Source organism: Tenebrio molitor, chromosome 8 (assembly GCF_963966145.1).
Source record: "Tenebrio molitor chromosome 8, icTenMoli1.1, whole genome shotgun sequence".
Lineage (NCBI taxonomy): Eukaryota > Metazoa > Arthropoda > Insecta > Coleoptera > Tenebrionidae > Tenebrio > Tenebrio molitor.
Window position 1 is genome coordinate 10,557,990 of NC_091053.1, and position 21,738 is coordinate 10,579,727.

Sequence of the window (21,738 nt, forward strand, 5' to 3'; positions counted from 1 at the left end):
TTGGGCCCCAGTACGGGCGTAGCGGGTGTAGTTGTAATACAACGGTAAGGATGATTATGCAACCAACACAACAACTGACCGTTCCACTTCACTTGACCTATATTTGATTTTTCCCCACCACATTCATTCCGCATTGCAAGGTAAAACATTTTTTTTATTATTTTAAAAAAATAATATAAAAAATGGTTTTTTTTTTTGGGGAAAAAAAATTGTTTTTTTTGCTCTTTTTGCTTTTTTTTCGCAAAAAAAACCACAAAAAAAACACTTTTTTATATTATTTTTTTAAAATAATAAAAAAATTTACCTTGACCTATAGAATGATTGTGGTGGAGAAAATCAAATATATGTGAACAAACTCGATGGATGGTCAGTTGTTGGTGTAATCTTGGTTGCAGCTGTTAACATGTATTTTCAAGAATATGACGGTGGTGATGATATTGTGCAGTGTCCCTACGATAAGTTCCACCGTTGTTTACGTCATAGAATGACGAAACATATGTGGAAATGCCATCGAAGGGAGTACGAAAGGGATCGGAATATTCGATATTTCGACTTGAAGCATAAAATCGAGCAACAACGATCCCAACAACTTCGTCCGGTGCAGCAACTCCCCCAACAGCCGCAGCAACTACCACAACAACCGCAGCAACTCCCACAACAACCGCACCAACCCCCACAACAATCGCAGCAACCCCAGCAAATTCAGGGGGAAGGGTTACAACCCCCTCATCAAGAACAACAGCAGCAGCAGCAAGAAGAATTCCAGCAGGTGCTACAACAACTGCAGCAATTGCTACCCCAAGAAGAGGAGGAATCTTGGGATAATTTAAATTATGCTACTTATATCCCACCATGCAAATGTAGATTTGTTAATAAATTATTATAATTATATATTTTAATTTTTTTAATTAATCCGACAATGCATAGATGTATTTATTTCCAACTAATAAACGTGACTGGTTAATTTGATCGTGGTGTTCAAACGCATAGTTGAAAGTAAAAACAATTTTTACTTCATGTTCATTCATGAACACTAACATATTTTAGAATACATTTTAACATAGTAATGTATCATAAAAAAATGTAAACAAACAAGGTAAGTAATTCTGAAATTATGAAATTATAAAAAAAATATAAAAGCGCTAGAGTTAGAAAATAATATATCATGATATATTTAAAATTTCAGAAATGTAATTTCAGATCATCAACCAATAGAGTTTTCAACAGATTTTCTCAAGATTCACGAAAAAGTTACAAGTTTAAAAAAAACCACAAAAAATCTAAATACATATCTCGGAAATGTTTGATGTGAGGAAATGTTTAAAGTATGGTTAAACATGTAAAACAAAACAAAAAAATCTAAATACATATCTCGGAAATGCTTGATGTAAGAAAATGTTTAAACATGTAAAACAAAACTTTACTTAACCTGACCTGACCCGACCTGACCTGACCTGACCTTGACCTTTGACCTGGCCTTGACCTCTCCCCCACTCCACTTCCCACCCAATTCGTTTTCCCTTAAAAATCATGAGCGTTCATGGGGAGCTTCATTCGTGTGGTGTGCTTCATCGTGTTAGTAAAAATGAAACGTGCGTTTGCTGATTTCTGTGGGTGCAGTGGTGACCAGGAGTGTAATAGTTGTGCTCGTCCTGGTACATCTCGCATCCGTAGTCCACCTGCAAATGTAAGTACGAATGATTCTCCACTTTTAAGAAGTCTTTTACATCCCAAAAGACTTTCTAAAATTATTATCCATTCTGACAAACTCATAAAGAAACCGCGAATTGAAACAATTATTATTGAAGACACTCAACCGGAAATTATTGAAATTCCGGATACACAACCCCAAATAATTGAAATTCCTGATACACAACCCCAAATAATTGAAATTCCTGATACACAACCCCAAATTATCGAAATTCCTGATACACAACCCCAAATAATTGAAATTCCTGATACACAACCCCAAATAATTGAAATTCCTGATACACAACCGCAAACAATTGAAATTCTCGATACACAGCCAATAGAAACTATCGAAATTCCGAATACACAACAAATTTTAGATTCGGTGTTAGAAAACAATTTTGGAATGGGTAATGAATTTGGGGATATATCCCTACTCAATTTTTTCGATAATAAAAGTGGAGAAAGTGAGAATGTTGATGTAGATGTAAATGATTATCGTGATGAAAATCTCGATCATTATTCCGAAGTTGTCATCAATGATCTTTACAATCAATGTCAACTCGGCAATAATGATCAGGGTACCTACTTTCGATGAAAATCTTTTAAATTCTCAGCAATTAATCGACAGACACCAGATGCGTGACAATAACTACGATTGTCAACGTTTGGTGGATGTGGAAAATAAGAGAAGCCAGATGCGTGATAACGACCAAGGTTATCAACGTTTGATGGAGGTTGGTGAGGATTTGGAAGATGTCGACGATATAGGTTCAAATTCACCAGCACCAATCATCGATAACATATTAGAGATTCAATCTGTCGCTGACGGTGTAAATCAGAGGGGTGATGGTGAACTGCATCACCCTTTGATACAAGCCGTCGAGATGGATGAAATCAATATGGATGTCGATGATGGTGTTTCGGAAGCATCAAGTATAGCTTCTGATAGATTAGGAGATGTAAACGTCGACAATGATACTGATGATGAAATTCTTGAAGAGTTTTTCAGTATTATTATCGACGCTTATGAAGAACTTAATCGTGAAGAATCTGATCATGAAGAATCTGATCGTGAAGAATAATACCAAAAATTAGATCTTACACATCTTCCAGATAAAGATGATTTTTTTGATAAATTAAAAGAAGAACATATTTCAGATGCAGATTATGAGCGAGCTCAAAAAGTATGGGATGTATTCGATTGTAATACTTTAGGTGATTATTCGGATATTTACCTCAAATCAGATATTTTACTGTTGGTTGACATTTTTGAAAATTTCCGTAATACTTGTTTTAAACATTACGGTTTAGATAGTGCTCAGTATATTACGGCTCCATCATTCAGCTGGGATGCAATGTTAAAATATACAAAAGTACAATTGGAACTCTTGACGGAAATTGATATGCTTCACTTTTTTAAAAAAGGAATTCGAGGTGGTGTCAGTACATGTGTTAAAAGATGGTGTCACGCCAATAACAAGTTTTTACCTGAATATAATCTATTGGAACCATCTTCATTTATTCTTTATTTGGATGCAACAAACTTATACGGTTATGCTATGAAGCAATATTTACCTACGGGATCTTTCGAATGGTTAACTAGAAATGAAATTGAAAATTTTAATTTAAATGAACTTTCTGACACATCAGATTTTGGATACGTTCTCGAAGTGGATTTGATTTATCCCGAAACATTACACTCACTGCATAATGATATGCCATTTTGCCCAGAAAATATAATACCCCCCCATGGAAAACATGCAAAATTAATTCCAAATCTATGTGATAAAACAAATTATATTATACATTACAGAAATTTAAAACAATGTTTAAAACATGGTTTAATTATTAATAACATTCATAGAATTTTAAAATTTAAACAATCACCGTGGCTTCAAAATTATATAAATTTAAATACCATGTTAAGGAATAGAGCAACTTCTAAATTTGTCAAAGATTTATTTAAATTATTAGTTAATAGTATATATGGAAAGACCATGGAAAATGTTGAAAAAAGAAGCGATATAAAATTATCAACGCACTGGGCCAATAGAGGACATAAAGTTGGAGCTGAAACTTGGATTGCGAAACCTCATTTCAAATCGAGGGAAATTTTCTGTGATAATCTAATCGCAATAGAAATGAATAAAGTTCAAGTGACATATAATAAACCAATTTATGCTGGTTTTTGTATATTGGAGATGTCAAAAACCGTAATTTATGAGTTTTTTTATGATTTCTTGAAACCATCATATGGTGATAATGTTTCTTTATTATATACCGATACAGATTCATTGGTTTTACAAGTATTTTCCGAAAATGTATATGAAGATATTAAACGAAATTCAGACCGTTTCGATACTTCCAATTATCCACCCAATAATATACATTCTATCAAACCAGGTATTTCGGTTATAGGAAAAATGAAAGATGAATATGCCGGTGCAATAATTAAGAGTTTCTATGGTACGGGTGCTAAAGCATATTGCATCGAATTATTAAATAAAATCGAAAAAAAAGCTAAAGGTATAAGTAAACATGTTGTCGATAAGCAAATACGGTTTTCTGACTATAACAATGTTGTCACTGAAAATTCTATTCTTCTTTGTTCCATGAACATTTTCAAGTCGTGTTTACACGAAATGTTTACGGAAAGAAGAAATAAAATTGCTCTGTCCGGTGTAGATGATAAAAGATTTTTTATTAACAAATTCACCAAATACTTTAGCCTGGGGTCATAAGGATATAGCTTTTCACATAAACTTTGATACGTTTTTAAATGAACTAAACAAAGCATGCGAAGATAATGTATGATAGAAAATTGTTTATAAGAAGCTGTAGAATTATATCATATTTAGTTGTGGTTTAATTTGTGTATAGTATAGAATGAAAATTGTAAAGGAAAAAAAATCACTAAATGTTGAAAATCATGAATGTTTTTTTCCTTCCAATACATTCATGAAACATAATACTTTATTGAGTGATGGTGTTAAACGAGGTATAATTGTTGGAAGATCGGGATGTGGAAAAACAAACGCTTTACTCAGTCTATTACTCCACGAAAACGGGCTACGTTTTTCAAATATTTATTTATATTCGAAAACTCTTGATCAACCAAAATATCAATTTGTAAAGCAGGTTTTACAATCTCTTAATGATGGAAAAAACAAAGAAAACATTGGGTTTTTTGAATTTGAAGAAGGAGATCATACCATACCTCCAAACGAAGCCAAACCATTTTCAATCATTATATTTGATGATGTAGTTGGTTGTGATCAAAAAATTATTAGAGATTATTATTGTTTTGGTCGTCATTATTATATAGATTGCTTTTATTTAAGTCAGACTTATTCCTTCATACCGAAACAATTAATTCGAGATAATGCAAATTTCATAGTGTTATTTTCTCAAGATCTGACCAATCTTGTTAACGGTGATATGTCATTTGAAAAATTTCAAGCATTATGTAATAATTGTTGGAAAGATTCATACGATTTTTTGGTTATAAATAAAGACTGCGATTTGCATGATGGAAGATATAGAAAAGGATTTGATAAATATATAAAGATATAAATACTCGATAATATTTACATTAGTATTATAGTCAACACTGCATTCAATATGGATAAACGTTTGCTCATCAAACTAGCAAAAGCAAGAAAAGACGTGCGCGAAAAGTTACGTGGATTAACCTCTGAAATTGCAAGTTCACAAGAAATGTTTGAGACGCGTTTCCGACCTCTCACCGAACCGATTAAAAATCTCATAAGTGAAATTAAATAAGAAAAACCTGTTGTTAAAAAGGAAGAAATATCGATAAAAAAAAGCCCCGCTGTCACTTCGACACCCAATTATCTATCAAGTTCTACACCCAGGAGTAAATTGAGACAACCATATTTCTTAGAAACCGAGGAAATTTCAAAACATATACCCGATGAAGAAATAGAACCGAGTGTGGTGGAACCATCATTGTCTGAAATTCAGAGAGATATTGATAAATTGTCTGATACGCAAGCGTTTCGTGAGTTTTTAGAACAATGGCCTGAACTTCCACGTCAATATATTGAAGAAATGCTTACTGATAAAGAAGATAAATTTGATTTTCAATATGGAGTTCGATATAGTCCAGAAAAAGCTAAATTTTTTATTGGAAACTCGGAAATAGATTTTATAAACGATGAACTTATTATTCAAAATATACGTTATCTTTCGACACCCGGACACTGATCGATTAATGTATAAAGAAATTGTTGAAAGAACCAATGCTAATCGTAAAAATTATCAAGCCAATGAACAAGTTGCTGGAAATGTTGGGATAAAGTATAAAAGTATAATAAAACCGTTATCGAATCAACCGACACTTTTAACAGTTCAAAACAAGTTTAATAAACCATCACCACCACCTGCAACATCATCTAGTAGAACAAGGAGTGGAAGTATAGATACCAGTAAACCTGGAAGTGTACCTATGAGTAGAGCTAGGAGTGGAACTTTACCCACGACATCTGCCGAAAAAAGTAAAGCATCAATTAAAACGAAAGCATCATCATCATCATCATCACCTGCAAAATCGAAAGGTGGTAAAGGATTAAGAACGTTAGAAGTTACGAATAAAAATATTGAATATGTTCCGTGGAATAATCCCAATAAATTAGTCGATCGTTTACGTCTTTTGATTTCATCACAACTTGCCGGTAATACGAGTCACTCAAATGAAATTAATCTAAAAAAATTTGTTTCACACTGTCTAGGACTGGTTTACAAATCTATGAGGGGCATGATGACCAACTCAATAGACCGGGACCAATGGCTTAACGTGACTTCCGAATCACGAGACAGAATATGGCCTTTTTTTTATTATTATTTAAATTTCGCCCTGGGTCGGAATCGAACCCGCGACCCTCGCGTCCCTGAGCCGAAACGGACTCCCTTAGGCTATATTCTGCCTAATCATTAATGAATTGAGAGAAGCAAAAATTATTATTTAGACTATAAATTAGTTTTCATTGTTTCATTTATTAACAGTTCTTTCGTGTACAGCAACAATATGACACTCGATAAATTCGGTCACCACATATCACAACATAATTTTAAGACAAGTCTTCAAAAATTGAAATCTTTTACGTATATTCCTTTGGTATTGAATGGAAAATTTGACCCCGATAAAAATGCTTATTTAATTCACGATTTAGGGACGCATTATATATTTCCCTTAAAAGAAGCTACTGTTACATCTATTCAATCATATCCAACTGTAGGATGGACGGCTTTAGTAAATAATACTCCGCGAAACTTGTTGGGATACATTTTACGTGACGGTGATAAATTACATTTTCAAAAAAGTAAAAAAACTGCAGAAACCAGATTACTGATCGAGTTTATTTTAAAAGTACCAGTTTATCATGAAACAGAGTGATGTGTCGATGAAGCGCGATGTCGTAGTGGAATTACACGCACCGGCGAGAGTAAATTTTAAACGACGTCGTGTTATCGTGAAAGGACTAAATGACTTATTACAATCTGATTTAATTGAAATGATTCCGTACGCTCGCTTCAACAGTGGTTTCAAGTACATTTTAATAGTGATAAATACATTTTCTAAATTTGTTTGGGCTTATCCTTTAAAAACAAAAACCGCAGCTGAAGTGACAAACGCTTTAAGTTCACTATTTAAAACTAAGAAAAACATTCCTAAAAATTTTCAGACAGATTTTGGTAAAGAATTTTATAATAAAAGTTTGAATGCAGTTTTCAAAAAATATCACATTAATCACTATTCCACTTATTCCACTAAAAAAGCACAAATGGCTGAACGTGTAATTAGAACAATAAAAAATTTAATTTGGAAAGAATTTAGTTTTCTAGGAAACTACAAATGGACAGATATTTTACAAGATATTGTTAAAAGATACAATAATACAAAACATCATACTACCCAATATAAACCTTCTGCAATCAACAAAAAAAACGAAAAGAAAATTTTACGTTTACAGTCACATGAAAACAATAGATCCGCACAAATCTAAATTCAAAGTTGGTGATTTTGTACGTGTCAGTAAATATAGACAAGTCTTTTCCAAATCTTACACACCCAGTTGGAGTAATGAAATATTTTCGATAAAAAAAGTACAGCAAACTGTACCACGTACCTATCTACTACAAGATGAAGATGGTGAACCAATTTTAGGTGGTTTTTATGCACATGAATTACAAAGAGTTAAACACCCAAATTCCTATTTAATAGAAAAAATTCTACGAAAAAAAGGAAATAAATACTATGTCAAATGGTTGGGAATGTCGAAACGATCGTGGATAAATAAATCCGATATTGATTAAGGTAAACTTTGATATAATAATGGTAATAATATTCACTACATGAATTCCTCTTTTAGCAAAACAGACCAGACAGACCCGTTAACTGCATCGCCTCAAGCTAGTTCAGTCCAGTAGTCAGGGAACTCATCAAAACTGGTTTTCGTAAAGAATGCATGCATGCATGCATGCATTTCAACAACCATTTTTATTATATAACATGTCGTATTCTTTATCAATTATTTTACTTTTTTAAATTCAAAATTAAAAATCATTTTTTTATAATTCAATTGTTTTATTATTTATCCACCATATTATGAATATTACAAAGTTTAGTTTAGTTTAAAAAATCATTACAATTTATGTAAACATAAATAATACTAAAATTAACAATTACACATTCTTAAATCTAGTTTCATAAATTTTTCGACGATGGTCCATTTGTAATACCTTGGATAAAATACATCCCACATTTTCAATGCGACGTAAAAAATGCAATCTATTTGCAAACTCTAGTTGATATCCTTGACGAGCCATTCTCGCCGGAACTAGATACACACACATTAAATGAAAACGGTTTTTCTCCAAGTTAAACCTCACTTGCTTACACATATTTTTATTACTCATTTTTAAATATTCATCAATACACAATTTATAATAAATATTACATTGTTTTTATTAAATAAAAAAAGTACAAAATATATTCTTATTCTTCTACAAACTTAACATTTACTGTTTTACCAACAATACCTCCACTTATTAAATAGATAATTTTTCCATTACGAATTTCGTCATTTAAATTTTCAATCATTTCATTCGTAAACTTGATTTAAAATCTTTGCGGTAATATAGGCTTACTCTCCCCGAGATTCACAAACACCTTTTCACCATAAGCAGTACTACATTTGGGAAATGATTTAATTTTAAACTTTTTATTTACTTCTAAACTCTTTAAACTTATATAATTATTATTAATATGCAATTGTTCGTTTAAAGCGCTTAATTGTGAAGCCATCTTAATCTGACGATTCAGTTTACACTAAAAGTAAAATCCACTACTCACATATAATATATAAACAAAAAGTACACAAACTATTACCATGTACGATTTAATATTAATTTCTTTTTTATTATCTATTCTTCTAATATTTTTAAACTGATTCTTAAAATTCACATATAAACACCTAGGTGAGAATTTTAAATGTTCTTTAATCGGAATATCACTAATTTCCCACGCACATATTCTCACTTTACAATAAAAACATTCCACACTATCTCCAAATCCAATATAGTAAAAACCGGCCTTTGCGAGATCTACTGGAGAAGGTCTTTCAATTGACCACCCGGTAAAAGTTAATAACCGTTTATCGAAACATGCATAATTAGGAACACTCACAATTCCGACACCATCATCTAAACACATTTAAAGATATTTAATTTTCATCAAATACGAATAATCAGGATTAAATTCCACAACTTTATAAAATGTTTTATTACACTTGCAACACTCACGACCGTAGTTTTTCACTAAAACATTTAATTCCTCTTGAGTACATATAACATCAATTTCATGCGGAGCGGCAATTTTCAGAGCCTTTTCCAAACCATCAATTTGCTGACTTTTTAACTCTCTTTCAAAACACTCTCGACACATACATCTTTTATAAATAACCGTTAATTTATTCCCATCAAAATCGTAATTACCCAACTGATTTTGATATTGTACGTCTCTAAACACCACACGACCATGAGATGTGTATCGGAAAATCATCATTTACCACTACCATCCAATACGCTCCACCAACATTTATACATATTTTCAAGTGGTGGGGATATCGAGGTCAAGTGGTGGTGGGAAATTCCAAGGTCAAGTGGTGGGGATATCTAGGTCAAGTAGTGGGGATATCTAGGTCAAGTGGTGGGGATACCAAGGTCAACTGGTGAGGGAAATTATCAAGGTCAAGTGGTGGGGATATCTAGGTCAAGTAGTGGGGATATCAAGGCCAAGTGGTGGGGATATTAAGGTCAGGGGGAGGGGCTTAGAGGTCAAGGTCAAAAAAAGTGGTGGGGGGTGCGTGCCCTCTCCAACTCCCTCTACTTAAATCAATACAATAACGGATTCTGAATTACAACTGACGAATTCTAAATTACAAATGACGGACTCTGAATTACAATTTACGCTAAAGGCCGTGTAGCACCCCATAGTACTTTTTTACACGAAAAATCTTGAAAGTAGCACTTTTTTACACGAAAATTAATCGTATTCCTTTTTAGAAAATTTTTCACTGCCATTTGGAAACCAAAAATGATCATTCGGATTAGCTTAAAGTTTAAATCCGATACTCATTAGAAAACCACTTTTCATAATGCATCATTTAAAATTTAAATTTACAGGCTTTTTTAGTTTTTACACAGTATGCGCTAATTTTGCGGCGCAGTGTAGCATCTCCATGGAAATCTAGCAACAACACAAAGAAAAAAACAGAGTTTAATTCAATCGAACAAAGAGTAACATTAAACGATGAGAAAATTCAGCAAAACAGATCGCCACATTCAACAATGATAAAATAAGCAAATCAAAACGCAACATTAAACAATGAGCAAATAAAAGAGAACAAAGCGCAAAGTTAAATAACGATAAAATAAAACGCTTTACGAATTTTCGAAATCACCAGATTGCTAAAAAAATAAACCTCCCGGGAGAAAGATAACGCTTAAAATTAACAAATGGGCGCTTCTTAAAGAAACAGCATGCAACAAAATAAAATCTACAACATACCCTTACCACGTGGTCCTGGTCCCAAAAACAAAACACAAAAAAAGGCAACGAAAGTGGGATAAATTACCCAGGTGAATTAAAACGTCGAATTCCTCACGGGGGCATAAAATATCTACTCGGGACGGTAGTGAAATTGATTCAGATTTAACTTACAAATTTGAGAAACTGGATCGCTCTTCGCAAGGTGTGTTCGTTTCGAAAAACCAAACAAAAGTGACCTCTCCCCTTCAACCACGCGCGTCAGAGACCCGCTTCATCCCCGCTATATTTCCGCTCTCCGAGTTGCCAACTCCCCAGGATTACCAACCCCATCCCTTAGTTACTAGTCTAGCCGCTAGTACCTTCACATTTGGCGCGCTCTCGTGGTGGTACCGGTAATTAAAATTTAAATTTTAAACTGGGTCACTAGCACTACATCACACTTAAACAATTTTAATTTTGTTCCAGAAAGTCTCACTTTGTTGTGGGTATTTGAACTGGCCATTGCACTAACTTATTGTAGATATTATGGGCTTCTTATTTTAAATCCACATTAAAGCAGTTTTAAAAACATGTATTTTATACATACAGGTGTCCCAGAGTTGCGAAAAAGCTCCATAACTTGTTTGTTATTAAAGATATCAACTTTTTCTTTTTTCTAGATGATAGCTACGCTTATACTGCATATTCGGAAAATATTGCGGTATATACAGTGCATTTTTTTTAACTGTTGCCATAGGGAATTGCATGGTAAAACTTATACCCCCTGTTAACTTTTGTTCTGATGAAAATATTCAAACCATTTTTGTAAAAAAGTTGGAAGATTTTTTAAACTATCGGATAGATTACAATTCAATATCCTAAACTGTCGAAAAAGTTGTGAAAAAAATATTTTGTGTGCAACCGTACGCGAAATGAGCACTTCGCGTGCCTAGAGCAGGCCGCGAAATTGAATTTCGCAGCCGTTGCCTTGACGACGGCCGTAAAAGTAAAAGTCATTTCAATATTTATTTATTATCACAATTACAACATATCTATCTCTATATTTGCGGTGTGATCTTACAAAATCTGGATTGGGTACAGTTAAAGTTTGATTTATGCCAGTTTTTGTGTCAGGAACGGCCGCTATTAGTACAGAATTTTCATCCGGTTTGAAGTTCCCGCCAATTTCAAATGGAGTGGTCGCCTGATGATTCGATGATTGACGTATTGACGAGTCGGTAAAAAAGATCGATCTAGAACAGACACGTATGAATTAGGTTAATTTTCCACCGGTCAAAAAGCGAAATATCTAGTAACTAGTAAGTAGTAACATATCCTGAATCATGAATGGCATCAACAGACATTTTGGTTTATTTGTCTCTTCGCACGGCATCTGATATTTCCACGATTAAAATAACCTAAAACTTATAACAGAATTTAACGTTTACCTGTCACAATAAATAAATTCCAGTAAATAGGTAAGCCAATGCAACATTATCCGACAGGGTTTTCACATTCTTCTTGTTACATCAGTCTCAAAGTCACTGTAACATTTTTTATATTGCTGTTTCGATTTTTCAGGTTTCAAATGCGACACTGCACAATTTATAATCTTTTTTTAACTCTGGATGAGTACACGGAACAAGAGCTGCATATTTGCGGTATAATCTTACAAATTCTGGATTGGTGACAGTAAAAGTTCGTTTTATGTCAGTTTTTGTGTCAGGAACGGCCACTATTAATACAGAATGTTCATCCTTGATGTCATCGATAGACATTTTGGTTAGTTCGTCATCGTCTCTTCGCATGGCTCCTAATATTCCCATGATTAAAATGACCTAAAAAAAGGGCAGATTATACAGCAAATTGATCTGGTCTCGTGTCAATACCTTACACTTTTTCACCTGATAACCAATTGACTTTTTTTCAAAAAAGGTACCAATTTCAGAAACTTCGTAACACCAATGCCATCCCGTATGTTCAGCGTGAGCTTCAACATTGAATATGTACTCCATAAAGTTGAACTTTTCACAGTTTTTGATTTTTCCATTAAATAAGCCAAAACAACATTCTCCGACACCGTTTTCACATTATTTTTATTACACCGCTCTTTAAAGTCATTGTAACACTTATCGTACTGCCGTTTGGACTTTTCTGGTATTAAATTGGACACTGCACAATCTGGGGAAGTAGACGGAACAAAAACGTTGTAATTTTTTTGCGACATTTTTCCAATTTTTCTCAAAATGAATTGTTTTATTTATGTCGTTTCCATAGCGACATGGCGACATGTAGGCCGACTTTATTTTTATTGACAGTGAAGGAAATTTTACTTGTTCATTTTATAATTACAAATTTTCGGGTTGCACACAAAATGTTGTGTACACCTCGGCTACGAAATCCTTTGACGACCTCGAGATTGTCTTGTCTCGGCCGCAAAGCGGCCTTGACGACAATTTTTCTCTCGGTTCGTCAAAGTAGGATTTCGCAGCCTTGCTATACAAATAACTATTAAAGTGCGCCGGAATAATAGTACGTCGAGCGGTCGCCAGAATAGCGTCCCTGTCGGCTCAACCAGCATCTGAGCAAATTCCATTACAGTGCGACATTTACAAAATAGTCGAAGAAAAACATTTTGAACAATTCTTTTGATAATTTCTGTTAATTTGTTGAATTATTTGTGCGTTAACGTTATTACGTTTTGTTTTTTTATAAAGAAATTTAATCATAGCCACGAGAAGATCTCGCTATTTATTTTTTAAATGAAATTGACAAAAATCAAAAGTGGGGATAGGCAGTTGCTGGTTGAGCCGATAAGGACGCTATTCTGGCGGCCGCTCGACGTACTATTATTCCGGCGTGGTACAAATATTTTTTTTACAACTTTTTCGACAATTTAGGATATTGAATTGTAATCTGTCCGATAGTTTAAAAAGTCTTCCAACTTTGTTCCAAAAATGGTTTGAATATTTTCATCAGAACAAAAGTTAACAGGGGGTATAAATTTCACCATGCATAGAGTTCAAAAATAAAATCAAACTGGGTAGTTTCCATTTAAAAAAACATAACTTTAGTATTTTTATAATATTGGGACACTCTGTATATATACCGCAATATTTTCCGAATATGCAGTAGAAGCGTAGCTGTCATCTAGAAAAAAGAAAAAGTTGATATCTTTAACAACAAACAAGTTATGGAGCTTTTTCGCAACTCTGGGACACCCTGTATAATGGAACATGGACAAATTGTAAATTAAACTCATTCTAACCTCGCAAGAGTCGCATGTAAAAAAGACCGTTAAAAGAGAGTCTGATTTCAGCTTAGTTCGATGGATTTCAGCAGACGAAGGCATATTTTTAACAGCTTGCACGCATGTAGATTTGGCTGCCTATATATTCAGGCGATTTTAAAATGTAGGTACTTCTTATAATAGATATGTTACGGATAAAGACGATTAACGTTATTGGCCGGTCAATGACGATAATGGCCAGTCAAGTTGGACATTAACCATAATGACCGACCAATAACGTTAATGTCCATGCAATTTGGGCAATGTTGATAATTCATAACATAACATAATACAAGCGCGCTGCACAAGAAAATTTGCAATTCGAAGTACCATGGATCACTCTCATGCCACAACAAAAATGAATAATTTTGACTACTCTACCTATTATTTGAAAAATTAGTATTTTTCACTTTATTCTGGTAGTTTTTTTTATTTACTTACATTACCAAGTAAAATTTAATAAGTGTGAATAATATTTTTTCACATAGTACCTACTTCAACACATTTGATAAATAAAAAAACTAAAAGAAAACAATATAAGTATTGTATACATATTTTCAATAATAATCATGTAACCTATATTAACATTCTCCAGCCGTTTTTGGCCATTATCATTAATGACCGGGCAATGATATTAACGTTAGAATAAAAATGACATTTTTAATAACATTGCCCACCCGCCACGGGCCATAACGTCAATATCCGGTCATTATTGATAATCGCCAGGAAAAATGGACATTCACGTCATTGTCCGACCGTTATCGTCAATGTCCATTTATCGTCTTGGTCCGTAACAGATACATACATATTATTAGATTAGCAAAAGCAAATAAGTGAGAAAAAAAGAGACTTTCATAACGTGTGTAAGTTGAGAAATTTGGTCTAAAGGATTTACGAAAAATTAAAAAAAAAAATAGTATGCTTTGATAATCATCTCCATGGAGATGCTACACTGCGCCGCAAAATTAGCGCATACTGTGTAAAAACTAAAAAAGCCTGTAAATTTAAATTTTAAATGATGCATTATGAAAAGTGGTTTTCTAATGAGTATCGGATTTAAACTTTTAGATAATCCGAATGAACATTTTTGGTTTCCAAATGGCAGTGAAAAATTTTCTAAAAAGGAATACGATTAATTTTCTAAATTATGCGTTAATTTTACGGCGCACTGTATAAGATGATGCAAAAAAGTACAACTTTCACTACGATTTTTCGTGTAAAAAAGTGCTACTTTCAAGATTTTTCGTGTAAAAAAGTACTATGGGGTGCTACACGGCCTTTAGCGTAAATTTTCGCAGCTTGTAATGTAAATAACTATTGTGATTTAAAGTAGTAAAGGGGACACATTAACGACCTTTTGATGACTCCATTAAATACCTATTAATGACATTTTAATGACTGTCGCCGCCGGGCTTTCCCTTTCACCGCATTCCAATCACTATAATTTAATCGTCCACCGCGGTGTCGAAAAAGTTAATTAAATTAATTCGTGAAATGAAATGAAAATAATTCTTTCTACTAGAGTTTGGAAAACTAACATATTTGAATGCTAATTTGAGTTAGGAAAAGTGGAATAAGTGCGGAAATAATATTTCAACACTAAAAGTTCAATTTTGATCATTTCCTGAGATACAAAATTTACAACTGACTACCTAATGTTTTTTAAGACTTTCCTTAAACTAACACGAAAAACGTTGTTCCATATTCGTACGCTCTTTTGCGTATTCGTCAATATCAAACGATTCACCATAGTGTTAGCAACTGGAATCTGCATTTGAATTTGGCGCTTCAGAATCCGGGAAGTCCCGAGCCGCTGCCTGTCCAAGTCGTCGTATTGGGGAAGGACACTTCACTTGCGAACGAACTGGCCTGGGATACACAGCCGCTCATTGTCTTGTTCTTAGTTCTTTGTTTTAAATTTTGAGTTTATTCTGTTCTGTGTTGAGTTCTAATACAACTTTTTGTAAAAGCTATTATCAGAAGTGGGATTGTGCTTGCGTCGTTGAGGGTGGTTTTGTGTTTCTTCAAATTGTGCAATCGTTGTGCAATTTTTCCGACATGGAGGATGTTTTGACTGAGATGGTGAAGGCGATTAAAAATACACGTACTGCTCCGGATCAGATTGATCTTCCCTTATTCCATCCGGATGGCGATGATGCATCCAGCTGGCTCCGGAAGGTTGAGGAGGTCAAAGACGAATTTTCGTGGTCCGATTTACAAATTCTAGTGAGAGTTGGGCGCTTCTTAACTGGTGAGTCGAAGCTTTGGTTCGATAATAATTGGTCCCCGACCACCCGAAATTGGGCAACATTTAAGCGAGAATTCTTAGAATCTTTTCCTCCGAAAAAGATACTCGGTAAACTGTTGCATGAGGCGTCGGTTTGTCGTAGTGCAGATTTTAATACGTACGGTGCCTATGTGCATAAAAAATTGGCAATGCTCAAAAATTTGAGGGCACATTGGAGTGAGTCAGATCTAGTTGAATTAATTACATATGGGATTGATGAAGGGAAAGTTCAAGAAGCGGTTTCGATTCGTAATTTTGATACAGTTTCCAATTTAATCGCATATTTAAGTTCGGTTGAAAAACCTCAGACCAAAAGGAATTCAGATGTAAGCGTTCCATTTAGTAAGCGTGTTAAATTGCACGCGGGAGAATCTGCAAGTAAAGCACTTTCGTGTTTTCAGTGTGGGCGTATTGGCCATAAACAGAGGCCATGCCACCGATTTCCAAAGTCTAATAATAAACTTCCGATTGCATTGGCGGGTAAGCAAACGAGTCGAGTTGAAACATCTGACCCGACACGAAGATGTTCGTTTTGTTTTAAAACTGGTCATCTTGAACCCGATTGCTTTATCAAAAAAGGAATTGATGACAGGAAAAATGTTTGTTTTGTGTCTTCTGGCAAAACGACGACTCCAACTCTTGTTAAAATTGATGGGAAAAATTATATGGGGCTTATCGATACTAGAGCTGACGTGTCTTTAATGTCTGACGAATTTCTGGAACTATTTAGTCATAAATTAACACCACATCAGTTTAAGATTTCCGGTATATCGGCAGGCAACGTTTTGTCTCACTACAAATTTGAAGCGAATGTAGAAATCACAGGTCAACATACCACATTAACGTTTTTAGTAGTTCCCGCTGCAAACCTGGATTACGATGTCATTGTTGGGTGTGATCTATTTAAGAACGATCAGCTGGCTGCTGTAACCGCTAGTACCTACAGGCACTCGTGTCGTTTCTAAATTATTACCTGGCGTATCACCGATGACAATTTGAACTCTTTTAATGTTCCTGACGAACATCTTGCTTCAATTCATGCTTTACTGAATCGTTATCCTGAACAACTTGCAACTGGACTTGCTCTTCCAGTTGCTAATAACGCAACTATGGAAATTAATCTAACTGACAATTTTATTGTAACTCGTCGGCCTTATCGTCTTTCTGATAGCGAGCGTGGCGAAGTTCGTCCCCGTTCGCCAGTCCTATCTTGTTCGTTCGTAAGAAACAGGGAACATATAGAATGTGTGTTGATTTTCGCGAGCTAAACGCATACACGATCAAAGATAAGTATCCCATGCCTCGAATCGATGATCGATTAGACAGGCTTGGTCGTGGAGTCTTCTTCACTTCTCTTGATTTGGCGTCTGGTTTTCACCAAATACCTATTCATAGCAATTCAATTCATAAGACAGGATTTGTTACGCCAGATGGCCACTTTGAGTTTTTACGAATGCCATTCGGCCTTGCTAATGCACCGGCTGTCTTTCAAAGAGCTATTAATGACGCTTTGGGAGAATTAAAATACACGGTAGCTGTTGTATATATGGACGACATTCTGATCCCATCTACAACTATCGAACAGGGACTTCTCTATTTGGAAAAGGTTTTGGAAGCTTTGCGTGTTGCGGGTTTTTCTCTCAATCTTTCAAAATGTAAGTTTTTGCAAGCTGAAATCGAATATCTTGGTCGCCATATATCGAGCGCAGGCATTAGACCCAGCAACGATAAAGTTGTGGCGTTGACTAAAGTTCCTTCACCCGGTAACGTCAAACAAGTACGACAATTTATGGGCCTTGCTGGATATTTCCGCAAATTTGTTCCTAACTTCGCTTGCCGTACCGCATGTATTAACAATCTGACCAAAAATGGTGTTCCATTTCTGTGGACTACAGAACACGAAAACGCTAAACAGTATGTCGTCCAGTGTCTTACGTCAGAACCACTTCTAGTGATTTTTAATCCAGATTTTCCCACTGAACTCCATACGGACGCTAGTTCAATCGGGTATGGGGCAATTCTTATTCAAAAATATGATGGTCAGAACAAAGTGGTTGCTTATTACAGCAAGAGAACTTCTCCTTCTGAATCTAAATACCATTGCTACGAATTGGAGACTTTAGCGATCGTCAAAGCTCTTCGACACTTCCGAGTTTACTTGATTGGGATCAAATTTACCATTGTTACCGATTGTAATGCTGTGAAAGCCACAGTGAATAAAAAGGAGATTCTGCCTCGCGTTCCTCGATGGTGGACATACCTGCAAGATTTCAATTATGAAATTGTGTACCGTAAGGGGTCTTCTCTCAGTCATGTTGATTTTCTAAGCCGAAACCCTGTGTCTGTTCTGCGGGTATCACCCCACGAATCTTGGCTTCACATACAACAAAAAGGTGATGCCGAAGCACAGCAAATGTTGAATGATCTGCGTGAGGGTAAATTGGACCCTAAGCAATATTTAGAAAAAGAGGGTTTGCTCTATCATCAGCAAGTTTCCGGGAAATCAAAGGTCTTGCGTTATTTTGTTCCGCGGCAGAGTCGTCTTGGCTTACTCAGACTGTTTCATGACGAGCAATGTCATGTTGGTGCCGACAAGACTATCGCCTCGATTAATAAACATTTTTGGTTTCCTCATCTGCAACAATTTGTACACAAATATGTAAAACACTGCTTAGTGTGCGCAATCAAAAAGACTCGCACAAGACCTTTACAAGGTTTCATTCGATCGCCTGAAAAACCTACTGTGCCTCTTCATGTTGTTCACATTGATTGCCTAGGTCCGTTGTCTGTCTCTTCTCAGAAATGTAAATACGTCTTGGTGGTCGTTGATGCATTCACAAAGTACTGTCACTTGATACCTCTGAAATCTGTTACTGCCTACGAGACTCAACAAGCGTTACAAACTTTCATCGGCTGTTTTGGCACACCTCGAGTCGTCATTGTTGATAGTGGAACTAATTTTCACAATCTCTCTGTGTGCAAATTTTTTGATGAGTTTCATATTGACTATCATTTCATCACACCTGATGTGCATCGTGCTAACGGTCAAGTAGAAAGATATATGCGCACCATTATGAACCTTATTCGCATCGAGACGCAAATAAGGGAGGAATGGCCGAACGTTCTATGGAAGATCCAACTAGTCCTCAACACCACGGTCCAGAAGTGACCCAGATGACTCCCCTAAGAGCCCTGATTGGAATCGAATCTACTACTCCCCTGATTCGTGCAGCTCTGAATGATCTCGCGTGTGATTTGTCACCAGTACGAAATTTACAAGCCGACCGAGAGCGTGTTAGAGAGAAGTTGCAAAACGCCAAGAGTACTGAAATCGACAACCTGAACAAGAAGAGACGAGATCATGTCAAATACTCTGTTGGTGACTTTGTGCTGTTACATCGGGCGAGTAAGATGCATGCCAGTAAAACTGACTTTGAGTATTTAGGACCGTATGAAATCATGAACATTACCGATCAAGATCGATATGAATTGAAAAGGGTGGGTGCTCGAAAGCACAAAATTATTAAGGCAGCCAAGGAACAGTTGCGTTTATGGCCGAACGAGTGGAATGTGGCGGCAGAAATGAGTGAGCTTTTAGACATGCTTGATGTTGACCGAGGAGTACTTTAGGTACGTAATCTCATAAATTTTGTCGCACTGTTGAAAGCCTCGCGCTTTACATTATTGTCATTCTGAATGTTGAAATGTTGAAAGCCCCGCGCTTTACACGAAGTTCAAGTTTCAAATGTTGACGCTGAAAGCCTCGCGCTTTGCAGAGTGTTGAAAGCCTCGCGCTTTGCAGAATGCTGAAAGCCTCGCGCTTTGCAGAATGTTGAAAGCCACGCGCTTTACATGATTTTTGGAACGAAATGTTGCATGTTGAAAGTCTCGCGCTTTACATGAATTTGTGGTGAAACTGTTGAAAGTCTCACGTTGAACGTGAAGTGTGAGTCTAGAGTGACGAGTTATTATGTTCTGTGATGAGTTTGGCAATGAGATGTGTCATCTAATAACTCCTTTTGTATCTAGACGATGACTTGCCTTCCGGAAGCTGGATCGCCCTTTTGGTGAGCTTCGAGAGCGAAGCTCCTGTCAGTCTGGCCGTGTTAGCAACTAGAATCTGCATTTGAATTTGTCGCTTCAGAATCCGGGAAGTCCCGAGCCGCTGCCTGTCCAAGTCGTCGTATTGGGGAAGGACACTTCACTTGCGAACGAACTGGCCTGGGATACACAGCCGCTCATTGTCTTGTTCTTAGTTCTTTGTTTTAAATTTTGAGTTTATTCTGTTCTGTGTTGAGTTCTAATACAACTTTTTGTAAAAGCTATTAATAGCAAACATTTTAATATCTAGAATTTTCGTAAATTTGCTCGAGCAAAACACCTTAAATACCTTCACAAAAAAAATAACATTTCCTAACTTATTGCACAAATAGCTACAGGGTTATTCTAAATGATTGTAGTCGAAGTGAGCGTGAAAACTGAATGTAAAATTTATAATTGCCGCTCCACATAAAAAAACATCAAAATGATGTGAAAATATTGAGTTCTTTTGCACCCAATTTAACTTTCGTGTGTGAACGGTGTGTACTCACTTATTCGGATTCAATCGTTAATTTAACGAAAATAAATAAAATTCTCATCACCGCACTTTTCACCTAAAAAATGACAGTGACAGCGACAAAATTGACAGTTCACATTAAAGCGTCAAAAATTTAATAACATGGGCATGGCCTACTTCGACTACAATCATTTAGAATAACCCTGTATATTGTTACACAGGCAAAGTTAAATGGCCGTCTGCAAACTTTCCAAACCGAAAGGCATTAGTCAAACACCCTAATGAGATTCGGCAACGTTTTCGAATCATCGCTGCATTCCACTTTCATCACCAATTAATTGAGTACAACCCCTAATCGTAAATTCGTCCAAGTACTACCCTGTAAACTTACAGTTTACAGATACATACATATAGAACGAAAATGATGATTGACAGGGGTCTGTTTATGTCGCTTATCGGCATCTCAACAGGCGTAATAATTACTATTGCCTTGCCATAAAATCGCTGCAGCTCTGGGAGAACTATACGCAGAGCGATCTCCGGAAAGATACCATTCTGGGCCACGTCAGCGGAGAAATAGACAGAACCGGACTCAAAATTTTAGAAAACAATAAAAATATACAAATCAATTATCTCCGTTAATACAAACATTTTACTAAGAAGATTTAGGCTAAAATTCTTAAGAATAATGTGTAGTACCTCGTGTTACAAGGAACGCCTCAACTTAGAAAATACCCTGTATACCACTCTAAAGATGAACTTTTAACATTACGCCAAATTAAGTGAAATTGAAATGTCCGTCGCAACCGTTGTCCTTAGTTTATTTATTATCGAGAAACTTAACAATACACACAAGTAGG

At 35.4% G+C, this 21,738-nt stretch overlaps 1 protein-coding gene and 4 long non-coding RNA genes across 8 annotated transcripts in view; 3 read left to right on the forward strand and 2 right to left on the reverse strand.

Moving 5' to 3' along the window:
* LOC138137147 (myosin heavy chain, clone 203-like) overlaps positions 1-21,738 on the reverse strand; it is a 305,955-nt gene that overhangs the window by 14,838 nt on the left and 269,379 nt on the right. The gene's annotated exons all lie outside the window — the stretch shown is intronic.
* LOC138137173 (uncharacterized) lies at positions 1,077-8,285 on the forward strand. Its single transcript, XR_011161610.1, has 2 exons — positions 1,077-8,029; positions 8,085-8,285. It is a non-coding gene; the product is annotated as an uncharacterized lncRNA (long non-coding RNA).
* LOC138137160 (uncharacterized) lies at positions 11,758-12,648 on the reverse strand. Its single transcript, XR_011161597.1, has 3 exons — positions 12,634-12,648; positions 12,193-12,582; positions 11,758-11,997 (listed from the first exon to the last, which is right to left on the reverse strand). It is a non-coding gene; the product is annotated as an uncharacterized lncRNA (long non-coding RNA).
* On the forward strand, positions 11,997-12,991 carry LOC138137174 (uncharacterized). Its single transcript, XR_011161611.1, has 2 exons — positions 11,997-12,222; positions 12,326-12,991. It is a non-coding gene; the product is annotated as an uncharacterized lncRNA (long non-coding RNA).
* Positions 18,538-20,645, forward strand: LOC138137158 (uncharacterized). Its single transcript, XR_011161594.1, has 2 exons — positions 18,538-19,950; positions 20,350-20,645. It is a non-coding gene; the product is annotated as an uncharacterized lncRNA (long non-coding RNA).